The 7,500-nt window shown below is 39.6% G+C and overlaps 1 protein-coding gene across 1 annotated transcript in view; it reads right to left on the bottom strand.

Moving 5' to 3' along the window:
• The window catches only part of LOC138003446 (dnaJ homolog subfamily B member 12-like), a 25,160-nt gene that overhangs the window by 1,640 nt on the left and 16,020 nt on the right, over positions 1-7,500 (bottom strand). The window lies entirely within an intron of this gene.

The raw sequence follows: 7,500 nt of genomic DNA on the forward strand, positions 1-7,500 counted from the left end.
CTGAGCTACTAAGAAGCTTAAAGGGCCACCGTCAACCAATGTCCTTTGCGCGCCTTTGTTGTTGTTATTATCCGGGCAATCGAATCGGCCGGTTCGCTTCAGAAACACGTGTGAGAGAGAAACGAGACGATGGAAGAAAGTCTTTTAGATGTCACGGCGAATAGTGCCGATACGGATTGTGAAGAACGAAAATAACATGGCGCTTTTCCTTCCTCGGCGGACGACCTTTCTTCACAGTTTTCATTTCGCTTTTAACACGAACACAACACCCAAATAACGCCAAAAATACAATATTTAAACATTAAGGAAAATATTAACAAAGTTTGAAGCTACTGGGCATCCAAAACACGACGATGTGAGGCGATGGAATTTGACTTTTCAAGAAATACTAGTTTCTGTATTACAGAAAATGGCGCCGATAGCTTGCACGCCCGCAAAGACGTGTGGTTGTCGGTGGCCCTTTAAGCAAAGACGACGAAGACGCCTACGAGAACGTCACAAAATAACAGGTTTAATAAGCAAAAACAATATCTCTGCACGCCCTGCACGTGCGTTTTGCATTTTGAATCATTTCTTTGCCGTTCTCGCCGTGACAACGACGTGAAAATGATCAAATTTGAGGTCATGTAAAGGACGCCAGCACCTGACGACGAGATTTTTCTCTCTCAATGACCACACCGTTCTCACCAATTTTAATCTTGGAATGTGGACTCACATTTTCCATGCCGAAGGACTTGGAGTGATCACAAAATTATTACAATAACAGAAAACAATATTTTTAGACGACGTTCTCGCAATTGTAGCCGTCATCGTCCTTGCTTAAAGTAGCTAAAGGCGACTCCGAGATAGCGAGCAGTCTTTGTGGAACTGCACCACAAAGAGTTGATGTAACTCATAACTACATCCCGACATCACATTAACTCATTCGACTCCTAGGAGTGCTCAGTATGTAAATTCACCTCACAGTTTCAATACACTATCAGCCAGACAAGTATTGAGAATAAAGATTATTATCAGCGCAAGGGTATTAGTTTGATGTAACACAAACTTCTCATGACTAACCAACAAAGAAATCTATGGTAACAGTCAAGAAAATGAACTTTTAAATCACCAGCCAACTAAAACTCAGAAATGCAACAGCATGCATGGGTCGTGGGTTCAAATCGCATCTGGAGCTCGGATTTTGTTTTCCGAGTTTCCATTTGATGCAAAAAAATCATCATGCTGTTGAATTTCTAACATTAAACAGCATGTTACTGCTTAAAACATTGACGGCCAGTTATTGAAACGAAGTCTAACAAAGACCACGTTTTCAAAAAATCATTTGACCTCAAGAACATTATAGAGGCGTATAGATAAATGCTTTTCTCCTTTGCTCTGGACTTTTCGACGTTGTTTTCAAATGTGAACAGCCTCTTTTATATATACATGTAACGAAAAGGGGTACGCTTTTTTCAAATGGTAGCCGTCGAGGGAGATATCTATGAGAGTGCTATTTCGAGCAACGAACAAAAAAAAAAGGCCCGTTAACCACAGTTCGTTGTACAAGGAAACTCCCGACTGGGCTACAAGGTCAGACGGGAGAAGGCCGCGTGTATTCGAGATGTCATTTCACGGCAACAAACTGGTGCAAGTAATGAGAAGGGGCACCTTTGTCCGTGTCGCATTTAGAGCAGTTTTCAATTGATTGTCGTAAAATCAAAACCAAAGTAATTATTTTGGCCAATCAAAAAGGTCGGAGACAATCCAGTAAACCAATCAAAACTCGAAGTAATTACACGTAGCCGACACAAAGCGCGGTTTTGGTTTCACTTCTGATTGGTTGAAGAAATGACGCGAGAAATTTGAACCAATCACCGAGAGAAGTAATGCAAAACCAAAGTAATTCACTAATTACTTTCGACACTCAATTGAAAACCACTCTATATATATCTCAACAGATTCCTATCAACTCTCTCATTCCCAAGATCGAAACGTTAATTCACCTATCTAGAACCATAGAGTTCTTTGTTGAGTAGTCATAAGAATTTGTTGTGTCAAATACACACCTCTTAAGCTGATAATATTCTTCATTCTCAATATCAGTGTGACTGACATTTCATTGAAATTGAGAAGGGGATTTACATGCTGAACACTCCTGGAAGCCAAGGGGTCAAAGTGCAATTTTGAGGCCCTTAGGGTACAAGGGAACATAACCCATTTTAGGGATCAAAAAGCTGAGAACAAAATTGAAAGTAATTTCGGGAACAAGGGAACAAGGACCCCCCTCCTCCCCCTTCCTCCCCCCCCCCCCTCCTCCCTCTGGGAGGGCCTCAATTTCACGCGCTATCTTTATTTTCGTGTAATTAAAAAAAGCACTCAGACTCAATTTCTACCTTGGTCTGAACTGTGCTTGTGTGGGCGCATTCTCATTCCAAGGGCTGTCGCTCAGTTCTGGACTTTTAATTTCAATTTAATTTCAGGTCGTTCAATTTCACGTTGTCACGGTGAAGCAAAATCAATTTCAAACATGACATAAAAATTTAAACTTTAAGAAATCTGTCAGGGCACACAAAAACGAAAGACCGCTGAGCACGCTATAAGAAACGGCCAACCTCCAAAATGGCCACCTCTTTTACTATTCTTTTGCTTACTTGCAAATTACCTCTTGCTGAATTTCGTCCTAGACGAATTCTGCGTCTTGTATAGTTCGTCCCGTCTTTGCACTAGACGGATGATATGAGAGACGCACAATTCGTCTGGACGGATTTTGCGTCTCTAGTATAAAATCGGCCATCGTCAAAGCAAGAACGGTCCAGTTCAAGCGATCCTTCTCAACTGATGTATTGTATCGCAGCGGAGACTTTTCCGATTAACGGATCTAACGGACATTGTGCAGTTACGTGCAGTGGAAGTACAGTATTTCTTTTCCACTTTGCGGTTAAAGCCAGAACAAGCTTGGAGTATTTTTTCAGCAAGAAAGACATCAAATGTACAGTTATTTTAGTCTGTTATTTATTCAAATCACTGTCGCAAAGCGAGCCGTACGAGGTGACAAAAAAATTGGCCACTTCATGCATTGAGGTGTACTAAGGACAAGTGGCTCGATGATGGCGGAATTTCATGGTACATGAAATTTGAAGATGACTGCAGTGCATCACGGTAAGTGATAAAGGGTCTTTAGAGATTGAACGAGAAAGAACTCGTAAAGGAAAGAAATTTGCGTCGCGTATCAACTTTCTAATAGGCTCGTGCCTTACAAGAGAGAGATTTTCCTGAAAAGAGAAACCCAAAACTCTTAACCTCATTAATTACTTCCGTAAAATATGCAATTAAGATGGATTTCCGGCATGTTGGGGCAAGGAACCAGATCAAATCTTAGCAATCTTTCCTGACAAATGTAAAAGTCTCCTCATTCAGAAAAATATTGGGTTAGTAAACAGATCATATGAACAAATATTTTTTGGGAAATCGAAGAACGTAAACAACAGGAAAAGTCGTTAATAAGGACAAACTTCATATGCAAATTTGCACGATTTTTCCTGTCATGATATTGGCCGGTATTGCCCGTGAATGAAATGAATTTTAATCGTTTTGACCTCGGAAGAAAAAAAGAGAATTGTCATACAACACTTAGACAATGTGGAAAGAAATATCCGAAAATACTTAGGTACGAAAGCGACATATCGTAAAAAGAATGAAGAATCCTGTATTGTCCTTTAAACTGCTGCGGACAGCTTTTAGCAAAAACTAAATATAAACACAAGGTGGATAATGTACCTTGTAAACTGCGAACTAAAAATAATTCATTTCTTAAACACACAAGGATTCCCACTGTAATGTCAACGTTTGGTGTTTTATATTAAACTTACAAAAATGACAGTGAGGTTTATTGATATTCGAAATATTCACATGAAAATACACAATGTACTGTCGTGAAAGTAAAAATATTCAAAACACAAATTATCAGCCTGTCCTCTGCCACTAATTTATGGTTGTGCAAAGCTAAAATGCGCCTAACAATTAATATGGAAATCACAATCTAGAGTTTTATTCTCATTTTAAGCGCAAAGAAATCGCTTTAAGTTTCAGATACATTCACGATAATTAATAATTCATTAAGCAAGGGATTCAAATTTATTTTGGGACACCTCGACGACCTCAACTTCGAAAGATGTTCCCAAAGTCTGTCCAGCGCCTAATGACATTCCCTTTTTCTTGATTGAGTAAAGGAAGCAGTCTGAGAGAGATATCACGGCGAGAATTTCCATATGAAATCGCAGTGGCGATTGGATCAAAAAAATGCTAATCTCCTCACGACGTCACAATATTTCAAACGGTGTTTATAAATAATCACACGGCGCAGACAAAGTAGTTTCTGCCCAAATAAATGGTGCGGTCTTCGTTCGATTTGTTGGTTTTACATTGTCTGAAATCCAAGACTGCTTTCACATAGAGCCGTGACATCATCGACTTTGAAATCAAGCGCTTAGAACATTTGTTTCGGGTCGATATTTGGCACAAGATTAGCGAGCATGACAAATCGGTGTTGAAAGGTTTCAATCCCCGGAAGATTTGCTCGTGACCACCCAAATATCAAGTTGCACATTGGAGATAAATCATGTGAAATTGTCCCCGAAAGCCAAACAGAAGCGCTTCCAAGCCCGTGAACTGCGCAAGATGATGTCTCGATAATAATATTCGCCGAAAGAAAGTGACATTTGCGAGTGTCAAGCGAATTCATGAAAACATTAAAGCCCAAAACCACAAGAATTTCTTGCGAAATATCCGTCGTTTCTCGAAGAGCTGTATCTTGTGCGATTTTCAGTTCGTTATAAACCGCCTTTGATCGACCAGTCGATCGAGAAAACGACATTTTCAACTCCGAAGAGGTCACGAGAGACGCGAATCCTGCATTACGGAGAGAACCAACGATCACAGAACCAGAAAATCTACAAGAAGAGTTCGCAAACGCGTCGTATTTGTGGCAAGATATATCGTTGGTGACACAAAAATGGCGGATGGTGTAGCAGTTGTTGCTGACAAGGATACAGACATCGAGAGAAAGGTAAAGTGCGTATTTCTCGGTGACAACAACACTGGAAAGACATGCTTACTGTTGCAATTGTGTTACAGCTCTAATAACCTTTCTCGTAAACAAGTCGAGTCCTTCACAAGTGCTTACATAGCGAATATCGACGTGCACGGAAAAATATATCAACTGGAGCTTTGGGACACCGAATCGCAACAGGACAAAACACAAGCAAGGCAGACGAATTACCCCGAAACCGATGTTTTTTGTCTGTGTTTTTCGTTAGCGGATGTGGAATCTTTTCGAAACGTCGAACGAAAGTGGTACAAGGAGATCAAGGAACTTGTACCTAAAGTTCCCATAGTGCTCATAGGCACGAAGTTGGATCTTCGAGATGCGTATGAGTTCAAAAAACGCGCCAAAGAGGACGGCGGCCAGCGAGGAACCGACATGGTGTCTTACAAAGAAGCCAAGAAAATGATGAAGAAAATAAATGCAATTAAGTACATAGAATGCAGTGCTTTAAAACAGAAAGGGCACATCGATGTCCTCAATGAAGCATTGAGAGCAGTTGTGGTAAAATCTAAGAAACAAGGAAAATGCGTTATTTTGTGAAAATGGAAAAGCATCCGAAGATCACAGAACATCAATTTCAATTTCGTTAAACTTGTGCTGTAAAGAATGTTGTAAACACCCACGAAATGGTGTGCAGTCTTCTGCACATTTGATTGTTATTTTAGTTTGACCAATTCTTGAGTGCGAATGGATAACATAAATGTTAATGGCAGATAATGAGTTTCGGTTAGTGTCTTGCTCCATTATCTTTGTCGGCGAGATAAGTTACGATTAAATAAATTGGCCAACGACGCCACGAAACTGCGTCAACCGACAAAAATCAAACAAGGTTTTGGCAATTTTGAGTGATTGGAAAGAAAAAAAAAAAACAACTAAAAAACTGTTACATGAAAAGATAACTACATAGCTTAGGAGAAAACAGAACACACAAGGGAAAACTGTATAAACTAATTGCACATGACGAAATTTAAATGCTAGCCTAAGAGGAATAAATTAAAAAATACTGAAGAGTCGACGGTGTGTGTTTACCTCGAAATAGGAATGATTAAAAAAATAACCACTAGGAAAACGAAGTCTCTGGTGGGATTTTTTTTACGACTAAACTAAAGTAAATTAATATATATGTGAAAGAAGTAGCCTTTTTTGTGGCCCAAGCTTAAGCTGACCCCAGCATAAAGTGTGTACATTCAACCGACCGTCAGCTACTTAGCCTTAATCGCAAAAAAGAAGAAAATGAGAATTCCAGTAGCATATCGAAAATATCAACGCCTTAGAAAAGACATTTCTCAGCAAACGGCGTTCAAATGCTCTCACTGGTCTTTGTATTCGTAAGCAGAAATCATTTACTAAATTAAGGAAGGAGTGTAGTTTGTACAAGGTGTAACTGTCATTTACGTCAATCAAGGAAAATAAGCGAAATTGACGCGTTTTTATAAAAAAAAAGTTCATTTATGTGTAATTACTAGTAAATTCTGGAGCGTTTATAAGTTATGTAGCCACGAACATGACAACATATTCGTCAAAAACAGCAGGAAATGGTTACGTCAAAGAATTTATGCAGACTCTGTTTCACAAGATTGGCGTCCTTGGACGATTTTTGTTCCAGAATTTTTTTTTTTTTTTTGACCTCTTCAAGGCAGTTAGTCTTTAGTTATATATTTCTTGACAATGCGATGACTCCCGGGACGCGATCGGTACGTAAATTCTCCTCACATTTCAATGAAATGTCAGTCAGACAGGTATTGAGAATAAAGAAAATTACCACCTTCAGCCTGAGGTGTGATCTTGATCTAACACCAAATTCTCACGACTACGTAACAAAGAAATCCATGGTACTACTTAGGATAATCAATGCTTCGATCGTGAAGATGGCTGAACATTGTTGGGCAACTCCACTGCGAACATCCAAACGATCCACCGCGTGGCGTGATCCACGTGGTGTGCTCCATTTTTGTTATGAGGGACTTAAAGCAAAGACAACGGCTACGGCTACGGCAAAGCCACGAAGCAAGAATATTATTGGTTAAAAAAGGAAAAATACTCGTGTTGCACGTGCAACACGAATTTCCGTGCATTTCTCTGCCGTACTCCACAAAACAACGCGAAATCACGAAATTTTAGGTTTTGACGACAACGTGAGCATCTAACAATGAAACAGTCATTTTCTGTTTTGACTTTAAAACTGTTCGTACCCATCCAGTTACAGGATAGTTCGCCTGTATTTTACAAGGTGAACAAGACGGAATAATCACGAAATACTTGCGATAACGCCAAGTTATATTTTGGACTGACGTTTTCGTTGCCTTAGCCGTCGTCTTTGCTTTAACTCCCTATTTCACTAGCTTAACGGAGGCGTCGATGAGATCGTTACTTAAATGAAAACTGTCATGCTATATTTGCTGTCTTTAGGTCAA

Source organism: Montipora foliosa, chromosome 5 (genome assembly GCF_036669935.1).
Source record: "Montipora foliosa isolate CH-2021 chromosome 5, ASM3666993v2, whole genome shotgun sequence".
NCBI classification, from domain to species: Eukaryota; Metazoa; Cnidaria; class Anthozoa; order Scleractinia; family Acroporidae; genus Montipora; species Montipora foliosa.